This window comes from Erpetoichthys calabaricus, chromosome 1 (assembly GCF_900747795.2).
Source record: "Erpetoichthys calabaricus chromosome 1, fErpCal1.3, whole genome shotgun sequence".
Lineage (NCBI taxonomy): Eukaryota > Metazoa > Chordata > Cladistia > Polypteriformes > Polypteridae > Erpetoichthys > Erpetoichthys calabaricus.
In genome coordinates this window covers 15,123,151-15,130,808 of record NC_041394.2, presented here as the reverse complement: position 1 = coordinate 15,130,808, position 7,658 = coordinate 15,123,151, and the positions used below count along the sequence as shown (strand labels likewise).

Below are 7,658 nucleotides of genomic sequence, written 5' to 3'. Positions count from 1 at the left end.
TGTATAATGTTAAATATTAACGTTTACCCCCCCCCCCCCGGTGGAATTAAAGAGTCGCATAGTTTGGGGGAGGAACGATCTCCTCAATCTGTCTGTGGAGCAGGACAGTGACAGCAGTCTGTCACTGAAGCTGCTCTTCTGTCTGGAGATGACATTATTTAGTGGATGCAGTGGATTCTCCATAATTGATAGGAGCCTGCTGAGCGCCCTTCGCTCTGCCACAGATGTTAAACTGTCCAGCTCCATGCCAACAATAGAGCCTGCCTTCCTCACCAGTTTGTCCAGGCGTGAGGCGTCTTTCCTCTTAATGCTGCCTCCCCAGCACACCACTGCGTAGAAGAGGGCGCTCGCCACAACTGTTTGATAGAACATCTGCAGCATCTTATTGCAGATGTTGAAGGAAGCCAGCCTTCTAAGGAAGTATAACCGGCTTTGTCCTTTCTTGCACAGCGCATCAGTATTGCCAGTCCAGTATAATTTATCATCCAGCTGCAGTCCCAGATATTTATAGGTCTGCACCATCTGCACACAGTCACCTTTGATGATCACTGGGTCTATGAGGCTGAGACACTCGAACAAGTCTAGGAGATGAGCAAAATGTTCAATCCTGGAAAGGATGGCAATCAGGATATCGTCCAGATAGAACAAAAAGGAAATCTAGATCAATCAGTACAGAATCATTGTGATCCGAAGTCAGACAAACTCAGGCTTGACATTTTAGCCTCAGGTTTCCAAGAAATCTGATTTAAGAGGTCATTCTAGTTAAAAATTCCAACAAGGAACTTGGAAATTCCAACTTCACGCTTCAAATGGAACACAGCATTAGTCCAAGTTCATCCAACTTCACATCATGGAGTCAATCCAAAATAGTGATGTACACCACAATCTTCAGTGAGAGCTCTAGTATTATACTGTTTATTAGCACTTCTGTCTATTAGTACCTCATTAAATCGGCTGTACACACAGTACTGTCCAACTTCTATTTCTAAAGTGTTTTGATATGTGAAATATCATATAATGTTTTGTTACCAGTCAGTCAGTCGGTCAGTCATTCTCTAACCAGCTGTGTCCTGGGGTCTGCTGGACCCTATCTCAGATAGCATAGGGCGCAAGGTGGGGAACAAACCCTGGACAGGATGCCAGTACGTCTCAGTGCACACACACACCAAGCAAACACCAGAATTAATTTAGAATCGCCAATTCAATCAACTGCAATTTATTCCTACAATAAAGGTTTTCCACTACTTGTCCATATCGGTTTCCCGAATGTTTTACTGACACGTGATCAACTTGGGTGTGACGTCATTCCCAGCTCCGACATCTGACGTTGGATGGAACGCAGTATATGATACCCCGTGATAGCGTTGTTTTGCATGAGTGGAGATCAAGTAGTTTAATCCTCGCTTATTAACAGAAGTAGCAGTGAAAACAAACAAGTTTAATTTTTCCATACAATCCTATCGACACTCTTAAGATGTTTATAAAGTTTTTCTATGCCACTCAAATTAAACTTGTTGCGTTGCTTCTGCCTTACTTAACCAACATCGTGCACTGAAAGCAGTTGTTTCGTTTTGTGCAATTAAGTGAATGAACTGTTTTAAAACACTAGGCTTATTTGATGATTCTCTTTATCCATTTTAGAATTTTTATGTATTCATTTAGATTTTAAGAATAACTCCGATGCGCTGACATTTTAAAGTAAAAACGAAAACCCCGTTGTCTTATGACTCGCTAATGTTATCTATAGTTGGGCTGTTACTTTTGCTTTTATGGCCGATCAGTCTCGAGGATGTTGCACATTTTAAGTTTGCTTTCATCAAATACGCAGCAACATAAACAATTCTAGAAAGCCGTCATTCTGCTTTAAGACCCTCACAGGTCCTGAGCGCTTCCGGCTTTGGCCGCCTTAGAAAATCAATTAGTTAATCATTGAATCATGATTTAAGTAAGGAGAACCAATCGGTTTCCTGCTGTTTTGCATTTATTCCCACTTTAATACTAAACATTCCTTACCGCCTGAATTATCTTTATGTTTTAATGCTTATTTTAGCAAAGAGTGAGAGAATGAGAGATTGGGACTCGAATATTTTTAAGTCGTTCAAAAGTGGACAACTTGCCTTTTAAAATATTTTTTTGTGTTAAGTGGACACCACATTCTAAACGTTACACACACACACCAGCTATATATACTGAACAGGCGGCCTTAATTTTTGCCCGGATGATCCTCGGTGGTCCGGGGTGCAGGCTTCAAACCTGTAGCTGCTTAGCGGCAGAGTGGTTCAATTCCACCTTCCGGGCGCAGAGCACGCAAAACCAGAAGTTCCCGTTTTAGTCACAAACGCATTGTTCTTCAAAGCTATAATGAAAATCCTTTGAGGTAATCAAACTCTGCGTGTATACTCATACTCTCTGACCACATGAGGTCCCCATTACACCATATAAACGTCACTTGACGAGGGTCTGCCGCACTTTTAGAATAGAATGCCTTTTATTGTCACTATACACATGTACAATGAGATTAAAAGCAGCTCCTTCAGTGCAGACATATACAGTATGTAGAACACAACAAGTAAATAAACAAACAAATGGTGCAAAAAGTTGCAAAAAAAAAAGTTCTGCGACGCTATATACAAATGGAAAGAATAATAGCTAAATCGAGTTATTGCACATTATTTAAATACTGGAAAGAATAAATAACTATTGCCCTATTGGGTTATTGCACATAATTTAAATATTGCACAATAATGATGATCATGTGCAGTGTGTAGTAGATGTTGGACCCTGAGAGTAATGATATTGTACAGTATACAGATATTACACAGTTATTATCAGTACCATTTAGATATTAGATATTGCACAGTTGACGGATAGAAGGAAGTCCAGGGGTTGGGGTGTTAGACTGTGTAGCCAGTGCATGTGTGAGTTTAGAATGGTTATGGCTTTTGGGAAAAAACTGTTCTTGAGTCTGTTTGTCCTTGTTGTGATGCACCTGTAGCGCCTCCCTGAGGGCAGCAGGACAAACAGATCAGAGCCTGGGTGGGAGCTGTCCTTAATGATGTTTTTTGCTCTGCTGAGGCAGCGGGAGGTGTAATTGTCCATCAAGGAGGGGAGAGGGCAGCCGATGATCTTCTGTGCTGCCTTTACTACTCGCTGAAGCCTCTCCCTGTCTGCCATGGTGCAGCTGCCCTACCATACTGTGATACAATACGTCAGCAGGCTCTCAATGGACGAGCGGTTGAAGGTCAGTAGCAGTTTGGAGTCCAGGTTGTGCTTTCTGAGGACACTCAGGAAGTGTAACCGCTGCTGAGCCTTCTTGATGACTGCTGTGATGTTGTCTGTCCAGGAGATGTCAGCGGAGATAAGGACGCCAAGAAACCGGAAGGTATGGACCCTCTCCACACACTCACCGTTGATGTAGAGGGGGGCTAAGTCGGTGCTGTGCCTCCTGAAGTCGACAATGATCTCCTTGGTTTTCATGGTGATCAGAGCCAGATTGTTCTTTGAACACCAGGCTGCCAACTTCAGGACCTCCTCTCTGTAAGCTGCCTCGTCTCCCTTTGAGATGAGTCCGACCACTGTGGTGTCATCAGCAAACTTGACGATGAGGTTGTTGTTGTGGGCCGGACTGCAGTCGTGGGTGTAGAGACAGTACAGAAGGGGGCTCAGCACACAGCCTTGCGGGGTACCGGTGTTCAGTGTGCGAATGGAGGAGTGGTGGGGGCCAAGTCTCACAGTCTGGAGCTGGTTGGTGTGAAAGTCTTTTATCCAGACACATGTGAGAGGGGGGAGGCCAAGAGTGACCAGTTTGGTGATGAGAATGTCAGGAATGATTGTATTAAAAGCTTTTTAAACACAAACGCTCTAAAACAGACAGACTCCCGTCCAGTTTCATTCTAACCCTTAGTGACCTGTTTTGCTGCTAACTATCGTCTTTAGAATTATTTTTATTTGACATGCTTTTGAAGACTCAGACACCTTAATTGTTTCTTTTTCCTTAATTAGCAGTCAGGAGTAATTTCTGACAGATGGTTATCAGCAAGAGTGAATGGGAAGGTCTACACGACGGTAGTGAGACCAGCTATGTTATATATAAGGTGGCACTGACCAAAAAGCAGGAGACAGAGCTGGAGGTGGCAGAGTTAAAGATGTTAAGATTTGCATTGGGTGTGATGAGGATGGACAGGATTAGAAATGAGGACATTAGATGGTCAGCTCAGACTGAGACCTGGTTCAGAGTCCTGGAGACCTCGGCCAACAAGCTTCCTCCCCTCTGCTGGGTATTCCACAGCTGAGTCAGTGCTGGGCTGGCCAATCAGATGAAAGGACCCTTCTGCTCAATCATTCCAGTGCTCCTTTATCGGAGATGACTTGTCCATAGGCAAGCAAACAACTTGGCAGTAGTAGGGCAGTGGCATCAATTGCCACATATGCATACAGAGAAGGGAAAGAGAATGGGTGAGGGTTAGTAACAAATTATAACTATCAAATTACTTATGTTTTAGCTCTAATGACTAACAACAGAGATGCAGCATGCACTGCTAATCTGTAGCTCTAGTCAGGGTGTGCTAAACTGAAGCTGTGAGTCTTCAGCCTGATTTAAAAGATGAGACTGAAGGGACACCTCATAATAGCAGGCAGGCCATTCCACAGCTTTGAGGCCCTGTAACTAAAAGCTTGACCTCTCACTATTATTTCATTAATATTTGGATTCGTGAGCAGGCTGGCATCTTGGGGTCTCAATGTGCACTTTGGTTTGTAAGTCATGACCTTTGCCATTTAAGGCGTTACAGGATTTTGAAATCTGCCCTAAACTTAACCGGGAGCCAATGTAAGGATTTAAGAACTGGAGTTATATGTTTGTATTTTCTTGTTTTATAATAATTCTGGCAGTAGCATTTCGGATTAACTGAAAGCAGTATAAAGATATATTTGAACATCCAGTGAACACCGCATTACAGTAGTCAGTCCTACAAGAAATAAATGTATATAATTGTAATTGATTTCTCAGTAGAAAATGCATTTCTCTTTAGGCACTTTCCCACTGCAGGAACTTTTTTTCATGAACTAGGGGCCTTTAATAAACTCTGGAACTTGTGTAGCTTTCTCACCACAGGAACTTGGGCCATTTGTGGTTCCTAGTACATATTTTAGCTCCTGTTCCAGGGTGTGTACTTTTCATTCAACCAGGAACTATTGTGGGTGGGGTCTGGGTGGTGAATTGTGTTGATTGGCTGACGAAAAGCACTGATACCATCTTACAAATCCATTAGTAGGTTGGACTCTGGAGAGCTGTCAGAGGAGATGGTCTTTGAACCTCATCACTCTTTATGGCCACCTCCATATTGCACCATATCATGCACCGCATCGGTTCAGTCATGATCAGTTCGAAGAAATAAGATGGGAGGGTTCCCATGAACTGCTGATTGCACTACACTTCACACTGCAACACTTTGCATACCATGACCCTAACCCCAGGGGTGCCCAACTATAAACAGCATCGAAGCAATAAGTGGGGAGGTCTTCCGAATGTGCCTCACCTAATGCTGCATCACTCTTCTTTGCAAGTCACTTATATTGCATAAAGTTTACAGTTCCTGTTATTTGATGAGAGTGCAACACAAGAAAGTGGACAGAGACCACCAGTGGCCCAGGGCCTACATTGCACAGAATCTCATTGGTTCCTGAAAACAAAGTTCCTGTGGTGGTAAAATGTTCTTTATTTCCACACCTTCACACAGCAGCCTTTGCAGTTTCTGCAGTGTGAATGAGGGCAAGCAGAAGGTAAATGGTTGATAGGTCATCTATCTGCTTTTCCCTGATCACCTGTTAGAAACAGCAAAGCAAATATTTGTTGTATTGACTAGTTATGTTAGTCTTTTAAGACACATGATATCCTATATGGTGTTCCACAAGGCTCTATCCTGGGTCCGCTGCTCTTCTCAATCTACATGCTTCCATTAGGTCAGATTATCTCAGGGCACAACGTGAGCTACCACAGCTATGCTGATGACACACAGCTGTATTTATCAATAGCGCCTGATGACCCCGAATCTCTTGATTCACTAACACAATGTCTGACTTATATTTCAGAATGGATGAATAGTAACTTTCTCAAGTTAAATAAAGAGAAAACTGAAATCTTGGTAATTGGCAATAATAGATACAATGAGGCTATTAGAAATAAAGTGGAAGCATTAGGATTAAAAGTCAAAATGGAGGTAAAAAGCTTAGGGGTAACTATTGACTAATCTAAATTTTAAATTGCATATTAATCAGATCACTAGGACAGCATTTTTTCACTTAAGAAACATAGGAAAAGTTAGACCTCTTATATCATTAAAAGATGCTGAGAAATTAGTTCATGCGTTTGTTTTCAGTCGACTAGATTACTGTAACGCACTCCTCTCAGGACCACCCAAAAAAGACATAAATCGTTTGTAACTTGTGCAGAATGCAGCTGCTAGAATCCTAACCAGGAAAAGAAAATCCGAGCACATCTCTCCAGTTTTGATGTCACTACACTGGTTACCTGTGTCATTCAGGATTGACTTTAAAATTGTGCTTATGGTTTATAAAGCCTTAAATAATCTCGCCCCATCTTATATATCGGAATGTCTGTCATCTTATATTCCAAATCACAACCTCAGATCCTCAACTGAGTGTCTCCTTAGAATTCCAAGAGCAAAACTTAAAAGAAGTGGTGAGGCGGGGGGCCTTCTGCTGTTATGCACCTAAAATCTGGAATAGCCTGCCAGTAGGAATTCGCCAGGCTAATACAGTGGAGCACTTTAAAAAACTGCTGAAAACACATTACTTTAACATGGCCTTCTCATAACTTCACTGTAATTTAAATCCTGATACTCTGTATATCCAATTCATTATAATAACTATTCACCACCTTGCGCCACCACCATCTACTCTAAGCACCGTGATGTTCCAAAAATGATGGATGGATTAAAAGCCCAAAGTCTGTATGACCATCAGCATCAAGTGACTCCGTGAGAACCCTAACTACAAAGAGGACTATTTCATTTATGTTAGGTAGAATTCCCAGAGGGGACTGGGTGGTCTCGTGGCCTGGAACCCCTGCAGATTTTATTTTTTTCTCCAGCTTTCTGGAGTTTTATTTGTTTTTTTCTGTCCACCCTGGCCATCGGACCTTACTCCTTTTCTATGTTAACTAATGTTGCCTTATTTTAATTTCTTATTTTGTCTTTTATTTTTCTTTTCTTCATTATGTAAAGCACTTTGAGCTACTTTTTGTATGAAAATGTGCTATAGAAATAAATGTTGTTGTTGTTGTTAAAGTATTTATCAATATGGCGTAGATGTTTAACCATAGGGGGCAACTACAAGCTGTGATATTATCTATGTGTTGCCACAGGGTTCTGTTTTGGGCCCTTTATTATTCTCAGTCTAGTGTACTTGCTCCTATTAGGCCTGATTATTTAAAACATAAAGTGAATTATCACACTTATATAGCTGATACAAAGATTTATATGTCAATAGGACCAGATGACCCTGATTCAGTAAATTATCTGCATCATCAAATGAATGAATAATAATTTCCTTAAACTTTTACAAGGAAAAAAAAAACAGAGAGATTAACCATGGGCAGCAAACAAACAAGTGAGTACCTTAGAAATAAACTGCGCCAT

At 41.6% G+C, this 7,658-nt stretch overlaps 1 non-coding gene across 1 annotated transcript; it reads left to right on the top strand.

The window, feature by feature from the left end:
• The first annotated feature begins 2,212 nt into the window (after positions 1 to 2,212).
• Positions 2,213 to 2,299, top strand: trnastop-uca (transfer RNA opal suppressor (anticodon UCA)). Its single transcript has one exon. It is a non-coding gene; the product is annotated as a tRNA-Sec (tRNA).
• The last annotated feature ends 5,359 nt before the right edge of the window (positions 2,300 to 7,658 follow it).